Source organism: Prunus dulcis, chromosome 5 (assembly GCF_902201215.1).
Source record: "Prunus dulcis chromosome 5, ALMONDv2, whole genome shotgun sequence".
Taxonomy (NCBI): Eukaryota; Viridiplantae; Streptophyta; class Magnoliopsida; order Rosales; family Rosaceae; genus Prunus; species Prunus dulcis.
The window spans coordinates 14,031,987-14,045,761 of record NC_047654.1 but is presented as its reverse complement, the minus strand read 5'-3'; the positions used below and the strand labels follow the sequence as shown (position 1 = coordinate 14,045,761).

Genomic DNA, 13,775 nt, shown 5'->3' with positions numbered 1-13,775 from the left:
TCCGTATCCCATATCAGATACGCAGTCGGATACGCTCCGATACGCGTTGGAGAGAGAGAGGAGAAGGAAAGATTCGGAGAGTGAGAGAGAGGAGAGGAGGAAGAAGAAGAAAAGAAAGTCGGATACGCTAACCGGTGCTTTTGAGGAGGGAGAGAGAGATGAAGGAGAAGAGAGACGGTGCAAAAAGAAAAAGAATCGACACAAAGAGGAAGAAGAAGAAGACCTAAGTTTTCATTTTTTAATACAAATTCTCAAATGAACAACTTCGTGGCCGTAAAAAACATAAATATGTTTATGGGTTTTGGGTCTTTCAATAATATTAAAATAGGCCTAAAAAGAACCATAAACAAAGCCCAAACTATAACAAAAAATAAAAAGAAAATAAAAAGAAAGACCAAGAATGATACACTATATTTGTAATTTATGATTTTATGTTATTTAAAATATGTTTTAAATTATATATTAATATATATTTTAATTTTCATATTCATAACGTATCATATTCTAGTTTTTGGAAATTTTTCATATCCCCGCATCGTATCGTATCATCATATTCATAGCGTTAATTGAATTTTTTTTTTTTTTTTTTGGGTTATGTATGATTTTATGCTAGCACGCTAGAGCTTTGGGATTTTTAATTGTCAAAAAGGAGGATGGTAGCCCAAATCCAGGCGCAACAAAAGCGCCCCTGACTGCTCAAAATCTGTGACTTCTAAAAGATGTAGAGTGGAACAATGGGAAGACCATAATTTCAATCAAAGGAATGAACATATTTGCTGTGTATGATGCACCAGCAAAAGAAACTGAAGCTCTTGAAGCTTTCAGAGAAGGTAGAGATTTCACTTCAGCCTTTCGACCACGAGCTCCTCACTGTTTCTCCAGTGAGGGTTTTGCCATATAAGTTGATCCAATTTGCTCCAATTGGATTGGTGAACATTCTCAACACTGGTGGTGCAATTCAGTTGCTGGAATTTGAGGATGAAGAAAACTCCTCAAATCTGGTGAGAATTGGAGTGAAGGGGTTGTGGGGAAATGAGAGTGTTTGCTTCGAAAAAGCCAAGTGCTTGTAAGATTGATGGAGAGGAGGTGAAGTTTGAGTTTGTTGATAAAATGGTCACAGTCCAAGTGCCATGGCCTAACTCTTCAACATTAATTGTCATGGATTTCTTGTTCAGAGCTGAGCAAATGAAAGAGATTTGTACTTGAGCCAATGAGAATCAGATTTGTTATTGGCAAGATCAATCTGTAATTCAAGTGTGTTTTTCATTCTAACAAAACAGCCTAGTATGATATGTGTTAGACAGGAGATCAAACTATGTGGAGTTTATTTGGTGGCAATTCACTATCATCGATTAGTATTGAACTCGCCAGAGTAAACCCAGCATCAAAGCGACTAGCACCAAGACAGCCACGTCTTCTCCCCTGCCAAAGGAAGACACACTTCTGAGGTGCCAAACACCTGTCAAAGTTTCCATCTGCCAAACCTAATCTCCAGGACACATGTCGCCGCCACAACGACTTGCACAAAGTCCCACATTGGAACTTTGTGCAAACCTCTTACTTTCACCCCCTTATAAATAGGGAACAGTACCCAAGTAAAAAGGGTAACTATTCTCCCACTTTTACTGTTACTCTAACAGAATTACCACTTGTAACTGACTTAGGCATCGGAGAGCCTTTGGCCGGCACCACACCAGTGTCCGAAGCTTAACCATTGCTCCTACCACTTTGTCTTCTGCAGGTCTCCGACCAACCTATTTCACCAAGGGCCTCAGCCCTCTTCCTTGCTGAAGACCCCGCATATCTCATCACTAAGTTGGACACAATATTGGCCAGGCTATTTTGAGCATCAACAGTTTGGCGCCGTCTGTGGGAATTTGACACTTGAATCCCCTCCTTCTCTATCAGCCCAGCTGGCTCCTTCACCCATCAGGCCCCGTCGCCTCTCCTTCACCCCACACTCTGCTATGCAGACCGAGGATAGCCGCGATACCCAGCACCATACCCCCCGCGATGGTACTTCCCGAAGGAAATTTTTGGGAGATGCCACTCTCTAGGCAGAAGTGGAGCGCCTCCGCGATAGTATTACTAAAATGTCCGGAGAAATACGAGCATCTTCATTGCCGGAATGCTGAGCTAGAGCATGACTATCGTGCTCTAAAGCGGAACCAAGAGAGGACTCGCGCCCAGGATGCCCAACAAGACCTCACCCAGAACGTTGGGCATACTCAGCCGAACCAGCCTGTACATTCCAGCCACAGTGCCCCAGCCCAATCTAGGCTCCGTAAGGGTAAAGACCACCTTCATCCAGAGCTAACCCAGTCACGACTCTTTTGCGTTCCCCCACCAAAGGACCGGCCCCATGAACCAGTCAGGATCTACCAAGATTACAGGGATCGCATCTCGGACCGTCAGCCAGGACCGATCCTTATCCCTGTCAACCTCAAGGACCCACGAGTGACACACCTGGGCCCTTCGCCAGGCCCCGTTCGCGTACCAGACGGGGAAGGTGTCGGGGATTCGGATAGTTGGGAATTCTATAATTCGGAGACCTGGCCAACTTACCACACTGAGACGCTGGAAGATTAGGAACATTCCCCAGCCCTTGTCGGCCCCGTCCCAAGGCCTTTGGCACCTGAAACTCTTCCTCATGCCGACACGGCCATGAGGCTTCTCTTTGAAAAGGTCCGGCGTCTGAAGAGCGAACATCATCGCAGCCATCAACCCCTCTGGGCAAAACCACGACCGGGGCCCTTTATTGAACCTATCCTCCACTACCACCAGGAGAAAGATATCCAGCTGCTCCGCATCGTTTTCTACACTGGCACGGAGGACCCTCCCACCCACATCCACTCCTTCCAGTCTGTCCTTGGGTGCAAAGGCCTTACTGATGAAGGCATGTGCCTCCTCTTCCCTTCCACCATCAGCGACGCGGCCCTGAATTGGTTCTATAGACTCTACCCCCGCACAATCAACTCATTCGATAGTCTCAAGCAGACGTTCCTGGATCATTTTATGATCCAGACTGATAGCCTATACTCTGCCGACGACTTGTATATGCTTCGGCAGGCTAAGGATGAACCCCTTCGGGAATATGCAGCTCGGTTCAGTCACGAATACTCCTGCTGCCCGGACACTGACGATCGCGCTGCCTTCGGCACTTTTAAGAGCGGCCTCCGCGAGTCCAACTTCCGCTACCTGGTTCATAGCAACAGTTGGAACACATATACAGAGCTAATGAAACAGACAGTGATCCAAGCTAAGGCTGAATACTTCAATTCCAAGCGTGGCCCAGCCAACCTGGAGCGCAACACTTTCGCCGATCCTCCACCTGCTTCAGCACCCGCTTCAGCCCCACCTCAGCATTCTACCCCTGCCCCGAGTACCCAGGGTAACCAACAACAGAAAAGGAAGGATAGCTACCAGTATCCCTTCAGCAATAACAAATGTGGCAGAGATGGCAACCACCAGCACTCTAGTGGAGGCAACCCTCCCAAGACTTGTGATCGGGCCCCACTTCCCTTCACACCCAGGCCCAAGTTCGAGGTTTTTACTACCCTCAACACCACCTATGAGAATGTATAGGCTGATTGATTTTAAAGAGAATTTCAAATTCAGAAGCTATGAGGTGGTGTGTGTAGTAAGGGCATGGGTACGTTTATCAAAGACTTGAAAGAGGAGTTTGGGAGTGTAGAGAATGTGTACGTACGGTGTGGCATGCGCTTTGTGGGTATTGGGGTGGGATTAGACCTGGGACTAATAATCCGGAGTTGCCCGAGTGCAGGGTGATTGAGCCCAAGTTGTCACCGGGATTAGAGAGAACAATGGAGGACTTGGCGGTGGACAAGATTGTGAACAATGGAGTTGGGTTGGTTTCGCCGGAGGTGGCCCACAAGTTGTCATGCCATGGTTGGTTGCAGTTGCTTGAGATGCTATTCGAGGAGTTTGGTGGTCGAGTTGAGCTGGCTAAAGCTTATTACAAGGCACTGACTGATTCCATGAAGAAGCATTTCAATGGCAATGGAGTAATTGCCAGCATGCAGCACTGCAATGTGTGTATTAATTTCTTCACATTTACGTAGGGGATGATTTCTGGTCTAAGACCACGGGGGTAGCAGATGGGACGTATTGGCTGCAAGGGTGTCACGCAGTGCATTGTGCCTACAGCAGCCTGTGGATGGGCAACATCATACACCCAGATTGGGACATGTTTCAATCAACACACCCATGTGCTGAATTCCACGCTGCATCAAGAGCTATATCCGGAGGCCCAATCTACATCAGTGACTCTGTTGGGAAGCACAACTTCAAGCTTCTTAAGAGCCTTGTGTTGCCAGATGGCTCTGTATTGTGATGCCAGCACTATGCTCTTCCTACTAGGGATTGCCTTTTGAAGACCCTGTGCATGATGGGAAAACCATGCTCAAAATTTGGAACCTAAACAAAGTAAGATTAAGAAATGCTATCGTGAGAGGTAGTGAATTATAAAATAGAATAAAAGTAAGATAAACTTTTGAGTGATAGTGCTAATTCGATCTTTTTGTATGATTTTGTGCCAGTACACAGTACACTGGAGCATTGGGATTGTTTAATTGCCAAGGAGGAGGATGGTGCCCCAAATCCAGGCGCAACATAAGTGCCCCTGAGTGCTCAAAGCCTTTGACCTGCTTGTCTGGCCCAAAAGATATAGAGTGGAACAATGGGAAGACCCTAATTTCAATCAAAGGAATGAACATATTTGCTGTGTACATGCACCAGCAAAAGAAGCTGAAGCTCTTGAAGCTTTCAGAGAAGGTAGAGATTTCGCTTCAGCCTTTCGATTTTAAGCTCCTCACTGTTTCTCCAGTGAGGGTTGTGCCAAAGAAGTTTATCCAATTTGCTCCAATTGGGTTGGTGAACATGCTCAACACGGGTGGTGCAATTCAGTCGCTGGAATTTGAGGATGAAGAAAACTCCTCAAATTTGGTGAGAATTGGAGTGAAGAGTTGTGGGGTAATGAGTGTGTTTGCTTCTTAAAGGCCAAGTGCTTGTAAGATTGATGGAGAGGAGGTAAAGTTTGATTTTGTTGATAAGATGGTCACGGTCCAAGTGCCGTGGCCTAACCCTTCAACATCAACCGTGGTTGATTTCTTGTTCTGAGCTGAGCAAATGAAATAAATTTGTTCTTGAGCCAATGAGAATCAGATTTGTTATTGGCAAGATCAATTTGTTTTTCAAGTGTGTTTTTCTTTCTAACAAAACAGTCTTGCATGATATGTGTCCAGTGGATGTCATGAAAAAAAGTGCTGACTTTACACGCATATGACTAATCGGTCAATTAAGTTGTTATTTGAAAATGGACAGAAGTGCATTCATCTAATCAAATTTTGCGAAAACCAATATTTGATTCAAGAATAATTGACTTAAGTAGAAAATCCCATGTGAATGCACCAGGTGCCTTTAGCTTTGGTTCAATGACATTTGCTTGCTTGCACCAGGTGCTGAACAACAGGTTATTTCCATTGCACTGCCTCCCTCACCACATTCTCAAAGCCTGCCTCGAGCATTACCAATGTTGCTGTGTGCTTGAATAGGTTCAGCTAATCCCTTTGTACTTTTGCCAAGTGCCTCCCCCTGCACACACACAAACCAGAGGAACAAAAGCTGAGCAAGGCCCCAAATTTGAAGCGCCTGCAAAACTAAATAAATAAACAAATAAAGCTCTTCTATCAGCAGCTCCATCCCTATATGCATAGCTTTCATGCCGGCAAATTGACCGGAGACAAACTATCAGGGAAATGCATATACTCCTCAACATCTTAAACGGAATAAAACTAAATATGGCTACAATAAAACTGCAATTGGTGCACCATACCATGCTGCACGTGCATATAAGCAGATAATAGATTAATAGTTTAACATATTCAGGTACACACAGGACTAGTGTATTTTTCACGTAAACATAAAACTGATAGTCTGATAGCACGAGGTTATCAATGGTTAGGAGGGCATTCATGATCATGGCTGAAACCATCTCCCTTGGATGTTGACTGTTACTTCTTATGTAGCATTGCTTGTGTCCCAGGTAAAACTTGAAAGCTTTACTCCAGCTAATTAATCAATTGAACTTAACAAGAGTACAGTTTCAACAATTGAAAACGCCCAAGTTACATTTTCATTTAAACATCTCCTGTTTATATGCCTGAGATATAAATGCAAACCTGTTACTTGGGTCCTTCGACAACAGGACTCCTGCGTTCTGCTTATTAATAGCCTTAACCTCCGCTTGCAGTGCATCAGCGTCTCCCTCAGAAACTTTCAAAAGCGAAGGATCCAGAATTGTTTTAGAATCAGTAGACTTCTTCCTGGATGAATGTCCACCCAACTAGTTCTGAAATTTCACATCTTCACGGTGTTCGGTGGTTATAATGGGAGCAGATGAGTTCTTCGCTAGTGTCAGTGTAATCTTTGCAGCTGCTGCTGCTGTCTTAGCAGTAACGCTATCCAGGTAAAAAAAAAATTCAATAAATGAAGAAAATGTCAAAAGTTAACCAATAAAAGACCACAATGTCAAAACCAAAGTATGAAACTGAAACTGATTACAATGATTAGGCAAACTCAATTCCTCCATTGATGTATTACGTAGCAAACACCAAGCATAGCTTCTCATGTTCAAATTATTTAAACACAAGCAAATGGGTCCAACAGAAACAGCTGATACCACTGATCAACCAGGGAAAGAGACAAAGAAAATTATACAAAGTCTATGCCTTCAAATCCCTACTGGAACACACAACATACAGTCCACATATATCTACAGGCAGTAATCACAAGTAGATCAAGGAAGAGAACATTTGACATTCCATCTGTTCTGTCAAATAACACACATGGTTTTATTTTACCATCACTTTTACGTACTCAAAAGAGAAACCGTGTTAAAGTCGAGACTTCCATAGGCCATACACGAATCATGGTGGCCACTCGAAAGGAAATAATATGACCTTATTAAGTACCAAATCAAAGAAGAAATTAAGTGAATAAAGTCTTGTATGTATAGACTATGCAATTAAGGAAAAAAACTATACATAAATACAATCAGGTAAAAGATTGAAGGAAACTCACATGCGTTCCAGTTTTCCCCTGTTAACAAAGAATCCATCATGTTTTATTGCTGAATTGTCAACTTTAAAATACTCATCCTGCGCAAAACATAAAGAAGTAGCATTAGCAAATCCATAAATATAAAATGCCACCAATTAAATCAGTACAATGGCCAACACAGATATAAAACAATAAGATTAATGAATAAATGCAAATACCAACTCAGCATCATCAATAAAAGAGTATTCTGTATCATACTCATCGAATATTCGTGGGCTCGGCAAACCATCGGCTCCAAACTCAACATGTGCCTTGCATTCCCATTCATTCACTGATCATCAATAATTAACTCGGACCTGAAATAAATATTAAACCAAAATCAATCATCAATAACAAACTCGGACGGACCTGAATTAAAAATTAACCCAAAATGAAATCCGACTCCAGAACATAACTAACTCTGGCGCTTCCCTTCTGTTCTGTTATATGAACAAAGCCACGCTTGTAATTTTTGAAACTACCGCTTCCCTTCTGCTATATAAATCCAAACCGCGCCTTGATTTTTGAAATTCTGCTCTCTCTCATTTCTCTCCCCAATCAGCTCTCTCTCTCTCTCTCTCTCTCTCATTTCTGCAATCAGCTCTCTGTCTCATTCCTCTTCCACATTTAGCTCCGCTTCTATTCAATGGAGCTGACGCCACTGCTTGTGGTGGCTCCGTCGGAGGTCACCACTGCCGCACGCTTCTACCGGCAAGTTTTTGGTGCTAAGATCGTGAGCAATGATCCAGAGATGGCTGAGATACTGATAGGTTCAGATCTCCTTATCATCCCTTGTCCGGCCCGCTCCCGGATAGACCTATCGCCTTCGATGCTGTGTCTCCGGCTTCGGTGCTCCGATCCGGAACAGTTCGCTAAGAAGATTCTGAACACTGAGCAATTTACACCGACGGCCGAGCATTGTGAATGGAATGTTAAAGATGAGCATGGAATTTTCTGGCAATTCACCAATAGTAAGCAATCCTATTGCGTTTTGTAAGATCAGATAAGCTATCGCTTATAATTTTGAATATTTTGAATAGTTTTGTTATTATTTTTAAAAGAGTTTTTAATTAATTTATTAATTGTCATAGGATGGCTTATAATTTTGTATATTTATTTGCATATTTTTTTAATTGTTTTATTAGTTTTCAAATAAAAAAAGTTTTTAATTAATTTATTATTTGTCATAGACTCATATGATCGATTATAATTTTGAATATTTATTTGCATTTTCAATTGCGTATTAATTTAAAAACAATTTGTTAATTAATTTATTATTTTTCATAGGATCGCAGATCGTTTATAACTTTGAATACCTATTTGCATATTTTCAATTTTTTTTATTAATTTTAAACTTTGAATACCTATTTGCATATTTTCAATAACTTTGAATAACTTTGAATACTTATTAATTTTTTAAAATTAATAAAAAAAATTGAATATATGCAAATAGGTATTCAAAGTTATAAACGATCTGCGATCCTATGAAAAATAATAAATTAATTAACAAATTGTTTTTAAATTAATACGCAATTGAAAATGCAAATAAATATTCAAAATTATAATCGATCATATGAGTCTATGACAAATAATAAATTAATTAAAAACTTTTTTTATTTGAAAACTAATAAAACAATTAAAAAAATATGCAAATAAATATACAAAATTATAAGCCATCCTATGACAATTAATAAATTAATTAAAAACTCTTTTAAAAATAATAACAAAACTATTCAAAATATTCAAAATTATAAGCGATAGCTTATCTGATCTTACAAAACGCAATAGGATTGCTTACTATTGGTGAATTGCCAGAAAATTCCATGCTCATCTTTAACATTCCATTCACAATGCTCGGCCGTCGGTGTAAATTGCTCAGTGTTCAGAATCTTCTTAGCGAACTGTTCCGGATCGGAGCACCGAAGCCGGAGACACAGCATCGAAGGCGATAGGTCTATCCGGGAGCGGGCCGGACAAGGGATGATAAGGAGATGTGAACCTATCAGTATCTCAGCCATCTCTGGATCATTGCTCACGATCTTAGCACCAAAAACTTGCCGGTAGAAGCGTGCGGCAGTGGTGACCTCCGACGGAGCCACCACAAGCAGTGGCGTCAGCTCCATTGAATAGAAGCGGAGCTAAATGTGGAAGAGGAATGAGACAGAGAGCTGATTGCAGAAATGAGAGAGAGAGAGAGAGAGAGAGAGCTGATTGGGGAGAGAAATGAGAGAGAGCAGAATTTCAAAAATCAAGGCGCGGTTTGGATTTATATAGCAGAAGGGAAGCGGTAGTTTCAAAAATTACAAGCGTGGCTTTGTTCATATAACAGAACAGAAGGGAAGCGCCAGAGTTAGTTATGTTCTGGAGTCGGATTTCATTTTGGGTTAATTTTTAATTCAGGTCCGTCCGAGTTTGTTATTGATGATTGATTTTGGTTTAATATTTATTTCAGGTCCGAGTTAATTATTGATGATCAGTGAATGAATGGGAATGCAAGGCACATGTTGAGTTTGGAGCCGATGGTTTGCCGAGCCCACGAATATTCGATGAGTATGATACAGAATACTCTTTTATTGATGATGCTGAGTTGGTATTTGCATTTATTCATTAATCTTATTGTTTTATATCTGTGTTGGCCATTGTACTGATTTAATTGGTGGCATTTTATATTTATGGATTTGCTAATGCTACTTCTTTATGTTTTGCGCAGGATGAGTATTTTAAAGTTGACAATTCAGCAATAAAACATGATGGATTCTTTGTTAACAGGGGAAAACTGGAACGCATGTGAGTTTCCTTCAATCTTTTACCTGATTGTATTTATGTATAGTTTTTTTCCTTAATTGCATAGTCTATACATACAAGACTTTATTCACTTAATTTCTTCTTTGATTTGGTACTTAATAAGGTCATATTATTTCCTTTCGAGTGGCCACCATGATTCGTGTATGGCCTATGGAAGTCTCGACTTTAACACGGTTTCTCTTTTGAGTACGTAAAAGTGATGGTAAAATAAAACCATGTGTGTTATTTGACAGAACAGATGGAATGTCAAATGTTCTCTTCCTTGATCTACTTGTGATTACTGCCTGTAGATATATGTGGACTGTATGTTGTGTGTTCCAGTAGGGATTTGAAGGCATAGACTTTGTATAATTTTCTTTGTCTCTTTCCCTGGTTGATCAGTGGTATCAGCTGTTTCTGTTGGACCCATTTGCTTGTGTTTAAATAATTTGAACATGAGAAGCTATGCTTGGTGTTTGCTACGTAATACATCAATGGAGGAATTGAGTTTGCCTAATCATTGTAATCAGTTTCAGTTTCATACTTTGGTTTTGACATTGTGGTCTTTTATTGGTTAACTTTTGACATTTTCTTCATTTATTGAATTTTTTTTTTACCTGGATAGCGTTACTGCTAAGACAGCAGCAGCAGCTGCAAAGATTACACTGACACTAGCGAAGAACTCATCTGCTCCCATTATAACCACCGAACACCGTGAAGATGTGAAATTTCAGAACTAGTTGGGTGGACATTCATCCAGGAAGAAGTCTACTGATTCTAAAACAATTCTGGATCCTTCGCTTTTGAAAGTTTCTGAGGGAGACGCTGATGCACTGCAAGCGGAGGTTAAGGCTATTAATAAGCAGAACGCAGGAGTCCTGTTGTCGAAGGACCCAAGTAACAGGTTTGCATTTATATCTCAGGCATATAAACAGGAGATGTTTAAATGAAAATGTAACTTGGGCGTTTTCAATTGTTGAAACTGTACTCTTGTTAAGTTCAATTGATTAATTAGCTGGAGTAAAGCTTTCAAGTTTTACCTGGGACACAAGCAATGCTACATAAGAAGTAACAGTCAACATCCAAGGGAGATGGTTTCAGCCATGATCATGAATGCCCTCCTAACCATTGATAACCTCGTGCTATCAGACTATCAGTTTTATGTTTACGTGAAAAATACACTAGTCCTGTGTGTACCTGAATATGTTAAACTATTAATCTATTATCTGCTTATATGCACGTGCAGCATGGTATGGTGCACCAATTGCAGTTTTATTGTAGCCATATTTAGTTTTATTCCGTTTAAGATGTTGAGGAGTATATGCATTTCCCTGATAGTTTGTCTCCGGTCAATTTGCCGGCATGAAAGCTATGCATATAGGGATGGAGCTGCTGATAGAAGAGCTTTATTTGTTTATTTATTTAGTTTTGCAGGCGCTTCAAATTTGGGGCCTTGCTCAGCTTTTGTTCCTCTGGTTTGTGTGTGTGCAGGGGGAGGCACTTGGCAAAAGTACAAAGGGATTAGCTGAACCTATTCAAGCACACAGCAACATTGGTAATGCTCGAGGCAGGCTTTGAGAATGTGGTGAGGGAGGCAGTGCAATGGAAATAACCTGTTGTTCAGCACCTGGTGCAAGCAAGCAAATGTCATTGAACCAAAGCTAAAGGCACCTGGTGCATTCACATGGGATTTTCTACTTAAGTCAATTATTCTTGAATCAAATATTGGTTTTCGCAAAATTTGATTAGATGAATGCACTTCTGTCCATTTTCAAATAACAACTTAATTGACCGATTAGTCATATGCGTGTAAAGTCAGCACTTTTTTTCATGACATCCACTGGACACATATCATGCAAGACTGTTTTGTTAGAAAGAAAAACACACTTGAAAAACAAATTGATCTTGCCAATAACAAATCTGATTCTCATTGGCTCAAGAACAAATTTATTTCATTTGCTCAGCTCAGAACAAGAAATCAACCACGGTTGATGTTGAAGGGTTAGGCCACGGCACTTGGACCGTGACCATCTTATCAACAAAATCAAACTTTACCTCCTCTCCATCAATCTTACAAGCACTTGGCCTTTAAGAAGCAAACACACTCATTACCCCACAACTCTTCACTCCAATTCTCACCAAATTTGAGGAGTTTTCTTCATCCTCAAATTCCAGCGACTGAATTGCACCACCCGTGTTGAGCATGTTCACCAACCCAATTGGAGCAAATTGGATAAACTTCTTTGGCACAACCCTCACTGGAGAAACAGTGAGGAGCTTAAAATCGAAAGGCTGAAGCGAAATCTCTACCTTCTCTGAAAGCTTCAAGAGCTTCAGCTTCTTTTGCTGGTGCATGTACACAGCAAATATGTTCATTCCTTTGATTGAAATTAGGGTCTTCCCATTGTTCCACTCTATATCTTTTGGGCCAGACAAGCAGGTCAAAGGCTTTGAGCACTCAGGGGCACTTATGTTGCGCCTGGATTTGGGGCACCATCCTCCTCCTTGGCAATTAAACAATCCCAATGCTCCAGTGTACTGTGTACTGGCACAAAATCATACAAAAAGATTGAATTAGCAGTATCACTCAAAAGGTTATCTTACTTTTATTCTATTTTATAATTCACTACCACTCACGATAGCATTTCTTAATCTTACTTTGTTTAGATTCCAAATTTTGAGCATGGTTTTCCCATCATGCACAGGGTCTTCAAAGAGGCAATCCCTAGTAGGAAGAGCATAGTGCTGGCATCGCAATACAGAGCCATCTGGCAACACAAGGCTCTTAAGAAGCTTGAAGTTGTGCTTCCCAACAGAGTCACTGATGTAGATTGGGCCTCCGGATATAGCTCTTGATGCAGCGTGGAATTCAGCACATGGGTGTGTTGATTGAAACATGTCCCAATCTGGGTGTATGATGTTGCCCATCCACAGGCTGCTGTAGGCACAATGCACTGCGTGACACCCTTGCAGCCAATACGTCCCATCTGCTACCCCCGTGGTCTTAGACCAGAAATCATCCCCTACGTAAATGTGAAGAAATTAATACACACATTGCAGTGCTGCATGCTGGCAATTACTCCATTGCCATTGAAATGCTTCTTCATGGAATCAGTCAGTGCCTTGTAATAAGCTTTAGCCAGCTCAACTCGACCACCAAACTCCTCGAATAGCATCTCAAGCAACTGCAACCAACCATGGCATGGAAATGTTTCAGGAGGGAGGATGAAGTTCGTTCTAGAGTGCACACATAACAATACTTTTAATTAATAAATAATTTCCAAAATCATATTATTAATAAAATAAAAGCCCATAAAGTTGTAGAGGCACATGCGTCCAAACTGGTACCATTACTATGTAAGCAAAAATAATACTGTATGTGACATTTTTTGTAGAGGCTATAGAGTTCTTGCTTGAATGTGTATGGTTTGTCCTTTAAAATTACAATTGAACATAATATCCTAGATATTAGGATTGCCGCAAGCTTATGTAGATCACAGTTTGTGCAACGATTCAATCTGGTTCTCATCAATATTAACATTTACTCTCTTCTCACTTTTTTTTTATAACAGGGTCAAGACCACCATCAAAGAGAAGAAAAATCATGAAGACATTGCAAAACAGAACTCGCCCAATTAAATAGCATGCTGTTCAAAACTATCCAAATTTTGCTATTTTGATGCCTGCTTCCTACTATTAACATCTCAATGTATATACAAACAAGTGTACTATTTTAACATAACAAGTAGCCTATAAAATATGTTATTACTTGCTTTTTTGCAACTTACACTCCCTTAGTTAAACATAATGTTATAAATTAAATCTCATTGTATATATAAACAATCGAACTTTGTCTACGTAATTTCAAAACC

General features: G+C 40.6%; 1 long non-coding RNA gene and 2 pseudogenes across 4 annotated transcripts; 1 reads left to right on the top strand and 2 right to left on the bottom strand.

Moving 5' to 3' along the window:
- Positions 1 to 3,648: 3,648 nt before the first annotated feature.
- Positions 3,649 to 5,016, top strand: LOC117629096 (annotated as a pseudogene).
- A 189-nt stretch (positions 5,017 to 5,205) lies between these two features.
- Positions 5,206 to 7,674, bottom strand: LOC117629394. 4 transcript variants are annotated; one of them, XR_004586079.1, is made up of 5 exons: positions 7,536 to 7,674; positions 7,339 to 7,436; positions 7,102 to 7,178; positions 6,201 to 6,479; positions 5,206 to 5,613 (listed from the first exon to the last, which is right to left on the bottom strand). It is a non-coding gene; the product is annotated as an uncharacterized LOC117629394 (long non-coding RNA). The 4 variants fall into 4 exon arrangements; XR_004586080.1 differs by having other exon boundaries at positions 7,540 to 7,674; XR_004586078.1 differs by having other exon boundaries at positions 7,299 to 7,673.
- Positions 7,675 to 11,868: 4,194 nt separating this feature from the next.
- LOC117629095 overlaps positions 11,869 to 13,775 on the bottom strand; it is a 3,016-nt pseudogene continuing 1,109 nt past the window's right edge.